General features: G+C 41.9%; 1 pseudogene; it reads left to right on the top strand.

The window, feature by feature from the left end:
- The first annotated feature begins 8,790 nt into the window (after positions 1-8,790).
- Positions 8,791-10,355, top strand: LOC124670838 (annotated as a pseudogene).
- The last annotated feature ends 5,684 nt before the right edge of the window (positions 10,356-16,039 follow it).

The raw sequence follows: 16,039 nt of genomic DNA, 5'->3' as shown, positions 1-16,039 counted from the left end.
GTTGGGGCCGGATAATCCGCCCCCCGGATAATCCGGCCTCAGGGACAAAACCTGGTAAAAATCCGGCCAAAAGTCCGGCCCCTGTCCAGAGCTGCTTTTCTTTATGTCCTTAGCCGATTTCGAGGGGGCCGGATATTTCCGAAATATCCGGCCCGGATTTTCCGCCCCCCTGAAAACTGGCAGAGACAGCAAACAGAAACGGGCATAACTTTTGCATCCGGACTCCGATTTTGATGATCTTGGGCTTGTTTTGAAGCTAGGAACAAGCTCTACAAGATCATGCAGGGAACCATCATAGTCCAGAAAGGGAGGATAGAAACAAATGATGAAAGGTTTGACCTATCTAAAAAAGACATACCGGTAAAACCTCCAATCTCGAAAATGCAACAAGTTGCCCGTGCAAAAACCATTCTTGATGAACTAGAGCTTGTCATGAGAATAAGCACAAGCTCTAAATCATCACATGGATAATATCCAAATAATAACCAAGAAAGATGATGAACCAAACTCGAAAACGCAACAAGTGATCTATGCGAAATCCGTTTTCGATGAACTAGAGCTTGTTATGAGGATAAGCACAAGCTCTAAAACATCACATGGATAAGGTCCAAATAACAACCAAGAAAGATGATGCAAGGATGCAAAGGTTTGAGCTCTCTCCGAACGATACGATCGAGTTACTCACTCGAGAGCCCTCTTGATAGTACGGCAACTAAACTATAAACCGGTCTCCAACTACACTATGAGACCGGTGAGAAAGAAACCCTATCAAGAGCAAACCTTATACTTGCGCATTCCACTTGAGCTTGATAACGACGATCTTGACCTCAACAAGATGGAACGCCTTTCTTGCTTGTGCTTGCTTGACGAAGTCTTGTAGATTGCTCCCCCATAAACCACCATGGGAGAGCTTCTTCTTCGGCGCATCTTCACTTAACCATGACCACCATGTGGATGGCAAGACTCAAGCAAAGGATCTCTTCGAGATGGCTCATCTTGAACTTGCACTTCATTCTTCATCATGTTGATGTCTTGAAGTAACTTGAGGGATCACTTCATCTTCATCTTCAAGACATACTTGGCACTTGATATCCTTCATCGATTTCTTCTTATTGCAACCTAATACAAACATGTTGATGTCTTGAAGTAACTTGAGGGCTCACTTCATCTTCATCTTCAAGACATACTTGACACTTGATATCCTTCATCAAATTCTTCTTATTGCAACCTTGAAGCCAACATATGGTTCAAGAATTGACTATGGACAACTCCTACAAATATAACTCAATGCAAACATTAGTCCATAGGGATTGTCATTAATTACCAAAACCACACATGGGGGCTCCATGCACTTTCAGGATGCTAGTACAGGGGCGGGTAGCGCTGAGCAGATTTCTGCGCCGCGTTAATGGTGCTCCATGCCTTCCGTGCGTCTGCATTGTCGACGACGTTGCGGCTCTTATGCCAGGGCATTGAAGGCGAGGCACACCATTAACGTTGCTAGGCTCTAGTCAGCCTTTGTAAGGGGGACTGGCGGCGACCATTACCTCGGTCACGCTATTGTTATCGTCCTAGTAGTCACTGCCTTTTTTCCATGGCGTACCACACCAGCAGTAGCCACGTACATTTTCTCGCGTTTCCGATACTCTAAACATATACCTAGCAGTAGTAAGCGATGGCCCTGCCCGTAGTCGTCGAAGCAGACAGCTCATGGCGCAGAGGCCAGAGCATGTCATATGTGATCGTGCTGCTCATTGTGTATTACTAACATATGGAGTAATATACTTTTAGTAAGTATTCAAAGTAGTCTGAGTTATGTTGGTAGGTGCGTCCGGAAGGATTTACTTGATCGTAGGATCGAATCCCCGCCCGCACGATTTTTTGTTTTAATTGTTTCTTCCTAGAACTGACGGGTGGGATCTACATGGTGAGACAGCACTAAGGTCAATTGGGCCAGAAAAAAATATGGAGGGGTCTATTTGCAAAAGCTACAACGCCACGTGTTGGCTTCTAAGTATACAAAGTAGTCTGAGCTATGTTGGTAGGTGCGTCCGGAAGGATTTACTTGATCGTAGGATCGAATCCCCGCCCGCACGATTTTTTGTTTTAATTGTTTCTTCCTAGAACTGACGGGTGGGATCTACATGGTGAGACATCACTAAGGTCAATTGGGCCAGGAAAAAATATGGAGGGGTCTATTTGCAAAAGCTACAACGCCACGTGTTGGCTTCTAATTGATTTGGGACCTGTTTGCTCCTTCCATGCAAGTTGTGGTACCGTGGGTTCACACTTTTCAAGTTGTGGGACTAATTTGCACGTTGAAGACAAGTTGTGGGACTTGTAGTGTATATAGCTCTTTTTCTGAAGCAGAGTTCTTTTTGGCAGCTACGCGGCGAAGTAAACGGGCGTACGACCAGGTCCGGGAGGCTGGAGCCGTAACCGTCGAGAGAATTTATGGGCTGGTGGCGTGTAAATGAAACGACGGCGTAACCATTGGAAAAGTTTTTGAGCAAGCGTGTGATGATCGCGTGTCAATTACTCAATTATGACACGCTGCATGATCTATTCATCAGCAATTCTGACTTAGCAACGTAAGTTTCCGTTTTAAGCCGTGATGTCCTGCAGTAGAAAGAAATGGTCAACTGAATTGGCCAAAACTTGCTAAAGTTTAGTGTCGACAGTTGGCGCTTTTACATTCTTCCTAAGAAAACAATTACTCCCTTGATTCATGAAAAGATTAAAAATTTATCTAAATTCGGACGTGTATATATCAAAAAAATATTTAGATTTATACAAAGTTGTGATATTCTTTTATGAAGTACTAGTATGTCTTTATATTTTTCATGAGTACAAAGTTGGCTAAAACTCGACGGTGTGACACGTCTGGCAGAAAGAACCTGCTTTGCCTTGACGCGTAGTAGATGGATAGCGCACACATACCAATACAGACCATCCAGGGTTTCAGAGAGTGGTTGAAACGAATCCTAGATTAAAGTTGGATCAATGTATGAATGCAAGTACTGCCAATACATCATCGTCGTGGACTTTGGTCATTCTCGGACATACGGCCATCCATGGAGACGTTGACTTTCGGCAACAACCTGCTTGGTGCGGCGCCTGCCTTGAGCTGCTTTGTCTTTTCCTTTTCTCAATGATAGTACTCGTACACTTCTTTTCCAAAATTATGGGGAGAAAATGTACCTGCGTAAGCAGTTTGCGCGATGGTAAGATAAAGTTGCCACTGCAAATTACTTGTGGCACTGGCAACTTTCACTTATTTTATTTTATTTTCGCGAAAAAATAAGCACCGTTCCTGCCTAGATGCCCTGTTGGGATTGTGTCAAGCGTTCACGCTAACTTTCTCGTGTTCGCACTCCCTTCTTTTTTGCTTGAGATCTTGGAGTATTGTAAACTGAAACGGATTATGTAAACGCAATGATGTCCCAAACATATGGGGGTGGGAGCCGGCCATCTGACTCTATGCAGGCAAGCGCTACCTTCTCCAAGTTCGTGGAGCATCTTTGGTCAAGGTTGGGGATAGCACCACCCATTTTCATCTTGGAGTGCTGCAAAAAGAAACAGGCGTGTAATCAGTGATAATAGACCATGAGAAGCATTGCGTTGAACATATATTGCCTCATATAACAATATATACAAGGTAAAGGGATTCTCTGCATGACCAGGACAAATGCACAAGCAGTGTGTTTGCACATAGGACAAGATCATATAGAGAACCTTTGCATTAAATTTTGCCACATTTTAATCATCGTCCCATGCAAAAAAACAACACATAGAGAATTAGATTTAGAATCTCATATTTACATCACACAAAATCTTCGAGGGAGTACATGATCCTGCAAGACCAACAAACATGCACTACAAATGTGTTTGTGCGTACTAGGTACTACAAGATCATTCCTTGACCACATGGTGCTATATAATTAAAACATTGTTGAAATCAAGGAAACGCTTTAAATTTAGCCCGCTAAGAGCAAGTAAAGTCCTAGTCAGCTGGCTATAAGGATTAAAATAGTATATTGTTGCTTAGTTGGAGGAGAGAGGAGAGAAAAGAGAAGAGGAGTGGGCTCTTACAGCAAGTACAATAGAGTCCAGTCAGCTGACTATAAGACATTAAATAATATATTTTAGATGAGTTGGAGGAGAGAGAAGAGGAGAGAGAAGGGAGGTGGGCTACTATGCAATAGCAGACTCTTGCACGTGCTCCTAGGCACCTTGTGAGAGTGAAAGGTGGGCCATATATTAGTAAAGTACTACATTCTTATAGCCAACTATTGTACATGTTAGCTATATGATGACTACAAATGATATGACATCTTGTTGTAGCCAACAGTTAGCTATACTATTGGAATTGCTCTTATGCAAGATCTAGCTCTAGCACGTGCTCCTAGGCACCATGTGAGAGTGAATGGTGGGCCATGCAATAATAAAGTAGTACAATTTTATAGCTCACTATTGCACATGTTAGCTCTAAGATGACTTAGATGATATGACACGTGGCTTATAACCAATAGTTGACTCTACTATTGAACTTGCTCTAATGCGATAAAGCTGGCTCTATAATTTTGGAGGACGACTGGGTGCAGAGTGGAGAGATGCAGCTCAGTTCTATTTGGGCACCTGCGCGACGAAGTGAACGGGTGTGCGACCGGGTCCTGGCAGTCTGGAGCCGTAACCGTCCATGTACGGATTTATGAGCGTGGTGACCTGTACAAGTGTCATGACGATGCAAGTAATTGTTGGGAAAGTTTTGAGCGAGCGTGTGATGAATTGACGACTCATCCGTTGCATAATTTATTTCTCGTCAATAATGAACTAGCAACGTACGCTTCCTTTCAGGCCGTGCTGTCGTACAGTAGAAAATGATAAGTTGAATCAGCCAAAATTTGCTGACACAAGGGCCCAGCAGTTGGCTAGCTTCATTTTGTTTTTCTCTTCAAGAGCTGCTTTGGTTCAATATTTTTTTCTCTAAAAAGTACAGTTGGCTCTTTTCTGGTGACGGCATGGCCTCGCAGAAAAGAATTTGCCTGGGCAGCTTGACGCGTACTCCCTCCGTTCTCTTTTAATTGACTCAGATTTAGTACAACTTTGTACTAAATTTGAGTCAATTAAAAAAGAACGGAGGGAGTACATCGGTGGATGGCGCACATACCAATACGGATCATCCAGGCGGCGGTTGAAACGAAACCTAGATTAAAGTCAGAAGAAGCCAAGACGGCACCGCTCGTCGTGGACTTTGGTCATGCTAGGACATACGGCCATGGAGACGCTGACCTTTTGCACCAACCTGGTCGGTGGGGGCGCTTTTTGGAGTTGTTGTTTTTCGGAGGGTATCTAGCGTCGGTCGAGACGCGGCTTTGTGTGTTTTAGCTTAGGGTAGGGTCATTCGTGTTATTGTTGTTTTGTCGGTGGTGGCTGTCTTCGGACTAGTCGGTGGTGTGTGTGTGCTTCTTGTGGTAGCGAGTTTTTGTACTCTAATCTCTGCCTTCTATAAAGATATGATACGTCTTTGGCGTACTCACGAAAGAAAAGAGATGGTGTACGTGTAGGATAACGTTGCATAGAAAACAAAAATTTTCCTACCGCGAACACGAAATCCAAGCCAAGATGCAATCTAGAAGACGGTAGCAACGAGGGGATTATCGAGTCTCACCCTTGAAGAGATTCCAAAGCCTACAAGATGAGGCTCTTGTTGCTGCGGTAGACGTTCACTTGCCGCTTGCAAAAGCGCGTAGAAGATCTTGATCACCGGCGCCACGAACGGGCAGCACCTCCGTACTCGGTCACACGTTCGGTTGTTGATGAAGACGACGTCCACCTCCCCGTTCCGGCGGGCAGCGGAAGTAGTAGCTCCTCTTGAATCCGGCAGCACGACGGCGTGGTGTCGGTGTCGGTGGAAATCTCCGGCGGAGCTTCGCTAAGCATATGCGGGGGAGTAGTGGAGGAGGGGTGCTAGGGTTTGGGGAGAGGGGGTGCCTTGGGCGCCGGCCACAAAGGGGGCAGCCAAGGTTGGAGGCAAGAGTGGCCGGCCACCCTCCCCTTGTCCCTCATTATATAGGTGGAATCCCCAAGAGTTGTAGTCCAAGTCTTCGAATAAGACCCCAACAACAAAACCTCCCAAAAGTGGGAAACCTACTCAAGGGGGGAGTCCTACTCAAGGTGGGACTCCCACCTTTCCTTGAGGTGGGGCTGGCCGGCCACCAAGGTGGAGTCCACCTTGGACTCCTCCCCTTTAGGGTTTGGCCGGCCATGCTAGTGGAGTCCCTCCGGGACTCCACCTTCCATAGTGCCATTTTTCCGGACTTTTCTAGAACCTTCTAGAACCTGCCATAAATGCACCGGATCATTTCCAAACTTGGAATATGACTTCCTATATATGAATCTTATTCTCCGGACCATTCCGGAACTCCTCGTGATGTCCGTGATCTCATCCGGGACTCCGAACAAATATTCGAACTCCATTCCATATTCAATTTCTACCATTTCAACATCCAACTTTAAGTGTGTCACCCTACGGTTCGCGAACTATGCGGACATGGTTGAGTACTCACTCCGACCAATAACCAATAGCGAGATCTGGAGATCCATAATGGCTCCCACATATTCAACGATGACTTTAGTGATCGAATGAACCATTCACATATATAACCAATTCCCTTTGTCACGCGATATTTTACTTGTCCGAGGTTTGATCATCGGTATCACTCTATACCTTGTTCAACCTCGTCTCCCGACAAGTACTCTTTACTCGTACCGTGGTATGTGGTCTCTTATGAACTTATTCATATGCTTGCAAGACTTTAGACGACATTCCACCGAGAGGGCCCAGAGTATATCTATCCGTCATCGGGATGGACAAATCCCACTGTTGATCCATATGCCTCAACTCATACTTTCCGGATACTTAATCCCACCTTTATAACCACCCATTTACGCAGTGGCGTTTGATAATCAAAGTACCTTTCCGGTATAAGTGATTTACATGATCTCATGGTCATAAGGACTAGGTAACTATGTATCGAAAGCTTATAGCAAATAACTTAATGACGAGATCTTATGCTACGCTTAATTGGGTGTGTCCATTACATCATTCATATAATGATATAACCTTGTTATTAATAACATCCAATGTTCATGATCACGAAACCATGATCATCTATTAATCAACAAGCTAGTTATACAAGAGGCTTACTAGGGACTCCTTGTTTGTTCACATAACACACATGTATCAATGTTTCGGTTAATACAATTATAGCATGGTATGTAAGCATTATCATAAACACAAAGATATATAATAACCATTTATTATTGCCTCTTGGGCATATCTCCAACGAGTCTCCCACTTGCACTAGAGTCAATAATCTAGTTTACATTTGTAAAGATATAACACCTTGGCCTTTCGGTGCTTTATCATGTTTTGCTCACGGGAGAGGTTTTAGTCAACGGATCTGACACGCTCAGAACCGTATGTATTTTGTAATTCATTTGCGTCTCAACGCATCACTCATTTCCAAATGAGTCGGCATTAAATATGTTTGGTCTTCCGGTGGAACCTTAATTCCGCGGTCTGAAATATGTCACTAATATTGTCATACACAATATAGCTTCAAAGTCCTGACACTATCGGAACTACACCAAGTTCTCAAAGAACCTTTTGACTTAACATCCTTTGTCATTGTCAAAATAATGACATACTCTGCCTTCTTTTGTAGAATCCGTCACAATATTTAGAACTCTTCTAAATCTAGCATAGACAACTTCTAGCTCATTGTGCTACCTTTTAAACAACACTTAGTCTAATTTGAGATTGAAATTATATTTTATATGTGACAAAACCAATATCAGTGTAACACCTTACAGCGATTTGTTTGTCATTTCTTCATACAAATATATATATATATATATATATATATATATAGGACATATTCATACTACACCCGGGTGTAATTACACCCACACGTGTTTCTCATAATCTAGAGAGTATCTATCATACCGGATAGTATGTACATGTAGTATGAAGTATATAAAACTATTTTGGAAGTATATATACTACTTTATAGGCAGTATGTACATTATTTTACGTAGTCTCATTTTTTACGTATACATATGCATGTATTTCGGATATATAGTGCAAACTATGGGTTCACTTGCATATTTTTCACCGAACTTGATTTGGAGTATCTTAGATATAGTATACGAACATACTGAAAACGATAAAGTATCATATATACTTCCGTACGGAGGTATATAGATATGGGTGTAACTACACCCAGGGGTAGGAAGTATTTATCCTATATATATATATATATATATATATATATATATATATGGGAAATAGCCACATGACTTGGTGCATAGCTGTGCACACCCCCCAAACCGTTGATCTACACCATTGTTGATATAGAGAGCATGCATGTGGGCTGAAGATTCCAACGCCGGCAGGATTTTCCGTCACACCAAGAGCATGTCTCATGCAACGTCTTAACCAACACATGCATGCCTTTAACCGAAACAAAAGAACACACACATTGTTGCATGAGAAACCAAGCAGCTCACCACATGTGATACCATAGGAGTTGTGGAGGGACGGTCCAACAAGCAAGTGACTCCACATGCTAAGCTAGGTAGGCAATAAAACCTGGGAAATCCATGCGCTGTGTTTAGAGGCATATAGATGATTGTTTGATACAACAATTGATTTTTTATCTTGGATGATACAAGCAGTTACACATGCAATTTTTTCAGACATCCTGTGTTGTATGTTGTTACGGCATGTCCCGCCACTATATTTTGAAAACTGAATCGGACAACCATACTGTGGGAAGCAGGTGATCGCCCTGGGCTCAAGGACTAGTCTAGCACATGATTTGTTAAGTTATGTTGCGTTGCTGCGACACACACGAAATATTAAAGTTGCAAGCCCATCCCATTTGGAGGATCGATGCATGTGTGTGTTGGAGTAGGTTTAATTTTGGAGCAACGCCCTTACACGATACAACATGGAACCATCGCAGTACCTCAAATGCATTTGTTTGCTTTTCCAAACACAGCACGCACAAGCTAGAGTTGGCAAACAATCAGCCCAAATACGGAAACTCGGAGTTGCTTGTCGCCGCTGCTCCTTGCCGCCGTGTTCCTCCTCTCCGCCGTGCTGCTCTGCTCGGGCCACCCGCCGACGCAGACGGCGGACAACAACCCGCGGCTGCAGCGCGCGTACGTGGCCCTGCAGGCGCTGAAGAAGGCCATCACCGACGACCCCAAGAACCTGACGGAGGGCTGGTGCGACCCTGACGTGTGCGCCTACTTCGGCGTGTTCTGCGCGCCATCCCTCGACGATCCCTGCGCGCGCACCATGGCCGGCGTGGACCTCAACCACGGCGACCTCGCCGGCACGCTCCCGTTCGAGCTCGGCCTCCTCACCGACATCGCCGTCCTCCACCTCAACTCCAACCGCTTCACGGGTGGCCTGCCGGACTCCCTCCCCAAGCTGAGCCTCCTCTACTAGCTGGATGTCAGCAAAAACCGCCTCTCCGGCGGCTTCCCGCAGCACATCCTCTGCCTCCCCAACGTCAAGTTCGTGGACATCAGGTTCAACAACCTGTGCGGCCCCGTGCCCCCGGCCATCTTCGACAAGAAGATCGACGTGCTCTTCATCAACAACAACCACTTCGACATTGAGCTCCCGGACAACTTCGGCAACTCCACCGCCTCCGTCATCGTCCTCGCCAACATCCGCCTCCGCGGCTGCATCCCCTCGAGCATCGGGCGCATGGGCGGCACGCTGAACGAGCTCGTCCTGCTCTACTCCGGCATCCTGCATTCCGCCGGAGATCAGGGCGTTGCGCGAGTTCACCATGCTGGACGTCAGCTTCAACCAGCTGCAGGGCTAGCTGCCAGAGTCCATGGTCGGGCTGCGCTCCCTCGAGCAGCTTGACGTGGCGCACAACGAGCTGTTCGGGCACATTCCGGAGGGCATCTGCGCGCTGCCGCGGCTCTCCAACTTCACCTACTCGTTCAACTACTTCACTGGCGAGCCAGAGCGGTGCGCGACGCTCCGGCGCAACGACGACCGGCAGAACTGCATCGCCGGCAAGCCCGACCGGCGGCCGACGGACCAGTGCATGGCGTTCCTGCACCGACCGCTGGTGCACTGCGACGGGCATGGATGCTTCGCCCAGCACTACTGATGCTCGATCACCGCGGTAATTGTTAGAGTACTGCGCGCTTGCAGTGGCTAGATTGTGGAATTGGTTTGGTGGTGGTGTAAAATGAATGGATTGATGGATCGATCCAACAGGATGAATCCGTACAGAGATTTCAGTCATCGTATATATATATACACTGTAATTTTTTTGGTTATTTTTTCGGGTTTTACAGAGAGAATGGTAATAATGGAATTGTTGACATTCCACATGATACAAGATTATTATTACCCACTGATATATTATTGATTGGTCTATTAGTAGCGTAGTAGCATTTTATTGGTTCATACATTGGTGAAATGTGGAATACTGCAAAGTTAGCAACTAGATTATTGCTTGGCTTCAGTGGCGTGATGGAGAGAAGACACAAATGGAGGGTGCTCGCCCAGCCCACCAAGTGACAAGAGCCTATCAGCAACCCAAGTACCCAAACCAAACATATACCGACAGTTCTTGAGCACACCAGACTATCTAAGACTTGACAACACAATATAGCACAGAAACATGGAGTAAGCATTTGGTGCATATGAGCACCAGTGCTCTCAGTTTTTTAAATATTAAAAAAATTATATATCTATGTTTCAAAAAACATCATATTTATTCTATGAATACATATATATGTTCCGAATACTCGTGAGAAGTTTTGGTAGAAGTTGCATTGTATTTTGAGCTACAGGAAAAAAACAAATTTACGGCTACGTATAGGAACGTTTATTTGTCAGAAATTTGTCTTTTTTATATAGCTCAAAATATAACATATTTTTCTCCGAAATTTCTACCATATCTTCGGAATGTTTATATGTATGTAGATATTTAATTTTATTTTTCTTGAAATACAAATAATATGATTTTATAGCATCAGGAGCACTGGTGCTCATGTGCTAAAGACACTTTTAGAGAAACATGTAGGTATAGCTGGTGCTACTTCTCTGTTATTTGGTGATCTATTCACTGATTATTGTTTGTTCCATTGGGATTACGACAAATCCTTGCTTGGTGTTAGTACTAATCAGCGATTCCGTTTTATTAACCGTCAGTTTTCGATGGGTCGGACAGTGAGAAATGTTAAAACTTCAATAGTGGTGGTACTAGATCAGAAAGAGGAAGAGCCTGACATCTCAACACTTGTCAGCACAATTTTGATACATAGTAGCAGTTGATAACAGTTAGCACCACCCCCTTTACCTTTATGCATGAACGTGATGGTCATGATTCGGCAGGGAACATGCATGCACGAAAGAGATGCGTGGCCAACCTCAGAAGTTTTACAGGCTTAACAATACCATAATCAGCACAAAGAGGCATCACGACGCAACACATAAATCAGCCAGAATAAGGCGTGTAGTCCCTTGTCAGCCAGTTTAAGAAGTGGATGCTCTTGTCACATGTTTTATCTTGCCTACCAACGTCACGCACTAAAACTCGTGGCACTCAACTACATCAAACTATACGTGTTGTTTTTCATCCATGCAAAGTGCATGCGTTTTTGACGGAGATGCATGCGACGTTAACTGCCCAAAACAATGTGAAGTATCCAAAGGCACCAAGTCTCAATCATGCTCCCTATATCTAACGGCTGAACATGTGTGCACAGCTAGCCACCCGGTTATAAAATCCGCGTTGATATATATATATATATATATATATATATATATATATATATATCCTTAGTTCTTCTAAAGTACTCAAGGATATTCTTACTGTCGTCCAATGATCATCATATGAATCATTCTGGTATATGCTCATAACACTTTATAGCACATGATATCTGATTGTGTACATATTATTCGTGATCTATAATCACTCATGTGTTTTTACTCATTGAGTGTCGAGATACACTCAAGTCTTGTTAAACCTTCACATGACAAGAACATTTTCTTAATATTTCTATATTGAACTACTTCAATATCCATCATATGTACTTTGTCTTAAACTTATTTATGTGTTTCAATCTATCTTCATAGATCTTGACACTAAATTTGTTTCGATCCATATCCTTTCATTGAAGTTAATTCTCAATGAAACCTTTTTAATCAAGTATATAATTACATCATTTATAACCAACTATATGTCACCTACATAAAGTATTATAAATGTGTCTTAGCGCTCCCACTTAATTTCTTGCAAATGCAAGCCTCTTCATCGTCTCTCGATGAAATCAAAAACTCTTTGACTATTTCATCCGGTGAAGATTCCAACTCCGTGATACTTACTTCATCCAATTGAAGCTTGTATACCTATCTAGTATTCCACGGACCAGCAAAACTCTTGGTTGTATCTTGTATACATACTTCTGTTAAGTAGTGTATTTTGCCATCCTACTAGCATATCTCATAAAAGAAATATGTAGTGATTACTAGAATAATCCACATAGACTATAAGCATTGCTACGGAAGATCTAATCTTATCGTATTCAACTCTTTGAACTTTGTCGTAAACAATTTTTCGATAAGTCAAGCTTTCTTCAAGGATATTTCATCCAAGTCTATCAATTTCATAGATCCATTTACTTTCATAAAGTATTCATCTATCTTGGATTTCATGGCGCATGGCCATTTTAACGGAGTCAGGGCCCATCATAACTTCTTTGTTTTGTAGTTGGTTTATCATTGTTCAAAATCAATCCTTTGTCCACAAATCATTTATTTGATCACAAAGTAAACCATACCTACAAGGTTCAATATGTACTTTGATCTCCATAGCTAAAACACTTTGTAGTCATGAGAGCCATGATCGTCGTGGCCGCTTCCGAAACCAATTCCGATGCTGCGCTACTCTGATCATTATGCTCAGGTTCATAAACCTTATCAAATTATATTGTCCTCCCACTCAAATACTTCACTCGAAACAATTTCTCGGAAATAAGAAACATTGACAAAAACTTTTGTCTTTATCTTGTGGGAAGAATTCCCAATTAAATCTCTGGGATAACCAACAAAGACATTCATCCGATTTTGGTTGACTATTAGGGTTTATACCCATGCCATAACTTGTATGGTGTCATTTCAACGGATCATGATGATGCTCTATTCAGTGTAAAAGCGGTAGTCACTAAAGCATAATCCACAAAAATATAATGGCATCAATATTTTATCTCATCATTGATCCAACAAAGTTTGGACATATCTCTTGGATACTTCATCATCACTATGATACTCCAAGAAACGTAAGTTGTAGAACAATTTCATAACTCTCTTAGATGTTCGCTAAAACTCGTAATTCAAATATTTCCACCATGATCCAATCATAGATATTTGATTTCTATTACGATGATTTCCACTTCATACTGAAATTTATTTGAATCCATTCAAATGTTTCAAACTTCTTCCTTATTGAATATATCCACATATATATACTCAATTCATTGTTGAAAGTTTTCATGAAGTAGAAGAATCTCCCGCACACAACTATGCCCGAGTGAACCACATACATCATCATGTATTTTTTCCACTAAGTTAGTTGCCCGTTCAACTTTTGGCCTATGAACGGTATTTTAATCATTCTCTTTAGAAAAGATTTGCAAGCGCCAAATGATTCAAAAATCAAATGACTCCAAAAAACCATTTGCATGGAGTTCCTTCATGTGTTCCTTTCTAACATGACCTAAATGGCGGTTCCACAAATAAGTGGAATTCAAATCATTTGCCTTATGGCATTTTAGCGTCAGTGTTATGTATGTTTGTTTCACCATTAAGATTTATAATAACTTATCCATCGTATATGGAATAATGTCATAATTTGAACAACTCATTGTTTTCATTTGACCAGAGCAAAATAACAATTATTAAGTTCTTTATTATAAATTCTAAGGGCTAGATAGAATGCTAACGATGAACATAATAACACTTTATTTTGTTCCAGTCGTGCATTCCTATCATATTCCTTGTCAGTCACTTAGGCCATTGTATTCTTGTATTGCGTTGTTTTGTATGACACTTCATACCAACCAATATAGTACTAATACCCAAGAATTTCTTAGTATGACTTAACTAGGAATACAACCATAACATGTATATCATTTATATACACCTGAGCTAGACTTTCTAGTCTTTTCTTTTCTTTTTGCCAAAATATCTTTTGTAGTTTCTCTTTTAGCTTTCCTCATTATTCAGAAAAAACACTTCAACATCAATAACTTCTAGGTTTGTTGGTCTAATACCAATAACCTTGAGGTTCTTATTTTGAAGTTAATCATCATATGACAAGTGTTCCAGATTTCACTTATTAGTAACTATGATGAACAATTTCACTCATAATTTTATCCATCAATTCATGACAACCTTTTTGAGACCATGTCTGTACATGCTAGGCTCATAAAGTTTAACCTTAGTATTCGCATGTGCAAATCTGGCTTGCATCCGTTGTAAGCACACGTAGAATCTATAACACCCGATCATCACGTGATGCTTCGAAACGACGAGTCTTAGCAACGGTGCATACTAAGGATGATAACTTCATGGATATGCGAATATTATTAGTGCCCCAATAGTTGGAGGATTGTGACGTCTGGCGTCTTCAACCTTCATACATTCCCATAAAACTTATGAGTTTATGTAGTCTCACCGAATTTATATTCTATCATCTTGCAATATATCTCATACCTTGATTATTTCTGAAAAATAAATTTTCAGCTCCTTACTTTTCAAACAGATTTGAACTTCAAGTTTCACGGAGACAAGATAACTTTAAGTACTAATTGAAACCATAGCTCTTTGAATCAACAAAGTGAGGTTTACTAAAAGTTTGCAATAGGACTTAATCAATTCTTGATTCTTTAACAATACGGTACTAATCCGTAAAGTTTCTTGTCAGATTTTAACGAGTATTTCTATCTCAATTATAAGACTAGCGCATAGTAGTAAACGGATGCCAATACTACAAAATTAATACAAAATACTACTCAGACTATGTTTATGATAATTAGTTCATGTTTTAATCTAATTACTAATGAACTCCCACTTAATACAACATCCCTCATAGTTGTAAAGTGGTACACGATCCAAATCCACTACACCAAAACCGATCATCACGTGAGATGATGTAGTTTCAATGGTGAACATCAACATGTTGATCATATCATCCATATGACTCGTGTTCAACCTTTCGGTTTCCATTGTCCCGAGGCCATGTCTGTACATGCTAGGCTCGTCAAGCAAACCCAAGTATTCCGCGTGTGCAACATGGCTTACACCCGTTGTATGTTGAGTTTATCACACCCGATCATCACGAGATGCTTCAAAACGTCAAACAATGCAACGGTGCATACGAGGGGAGAACACTTTATTATCTTGATATTAATGTGAGGGATCATCTTATAATGCTACCGTCGCGTTCTAAGCAAAATAAGATGCATACAGGATTAACATCACATGCAATTCATATGTGATATGATATGACCCTTTTGTCTTTGCGCCTTTGATCTTCATCTCCAAAGCACGGACATGATCTCCATCATCAACGGGCATGATCTCCATCATCGTCGGCGTAGCGTCAAGGTTCATGGCGCCGTCTTCATGGTTGTTCACCTCATGTAGCAACTATTACAACTACTTTGAAATACTACCCAACATGAAATTTAAAAACAACCATAAGGCTCCTGCCGGTTGCCACAATACAATAATGATCATCTCATACATATTCATCATCACATTATGGCCATATCACATCACCAAACCCTGCAAAAACAAGTTAGACGTCTCTAATTTGGTTTGCATATTTTACGTGGTTTAGGGTTTTCGAGTAAGATCTAATCTACCTACGAACATGAACCACAACGGTGATACTAGTGTTGTCAATAGAAGAGTAAATTGAATCTTCAC

Source organism: Lolium rigidum, chromosome 7 (assembly GCF_022539505.1).
Source record: "Lolium rigidum isolate FL_2022 chromosome 7, APGP_CSIRO_Lrig_0.1, whole genome shotgun sequence".
Lineage (NCBI taxonomy): Eukaryota > Viridiplantae > Streptophyta > Magnoliopsida > Poales > Poaceae > Lolium > Lolium rigidum.
Note: the sequence above shows the minus strand (reverse complement) of the source record. Positions and strands in the feature narration are given on the sequence as shown.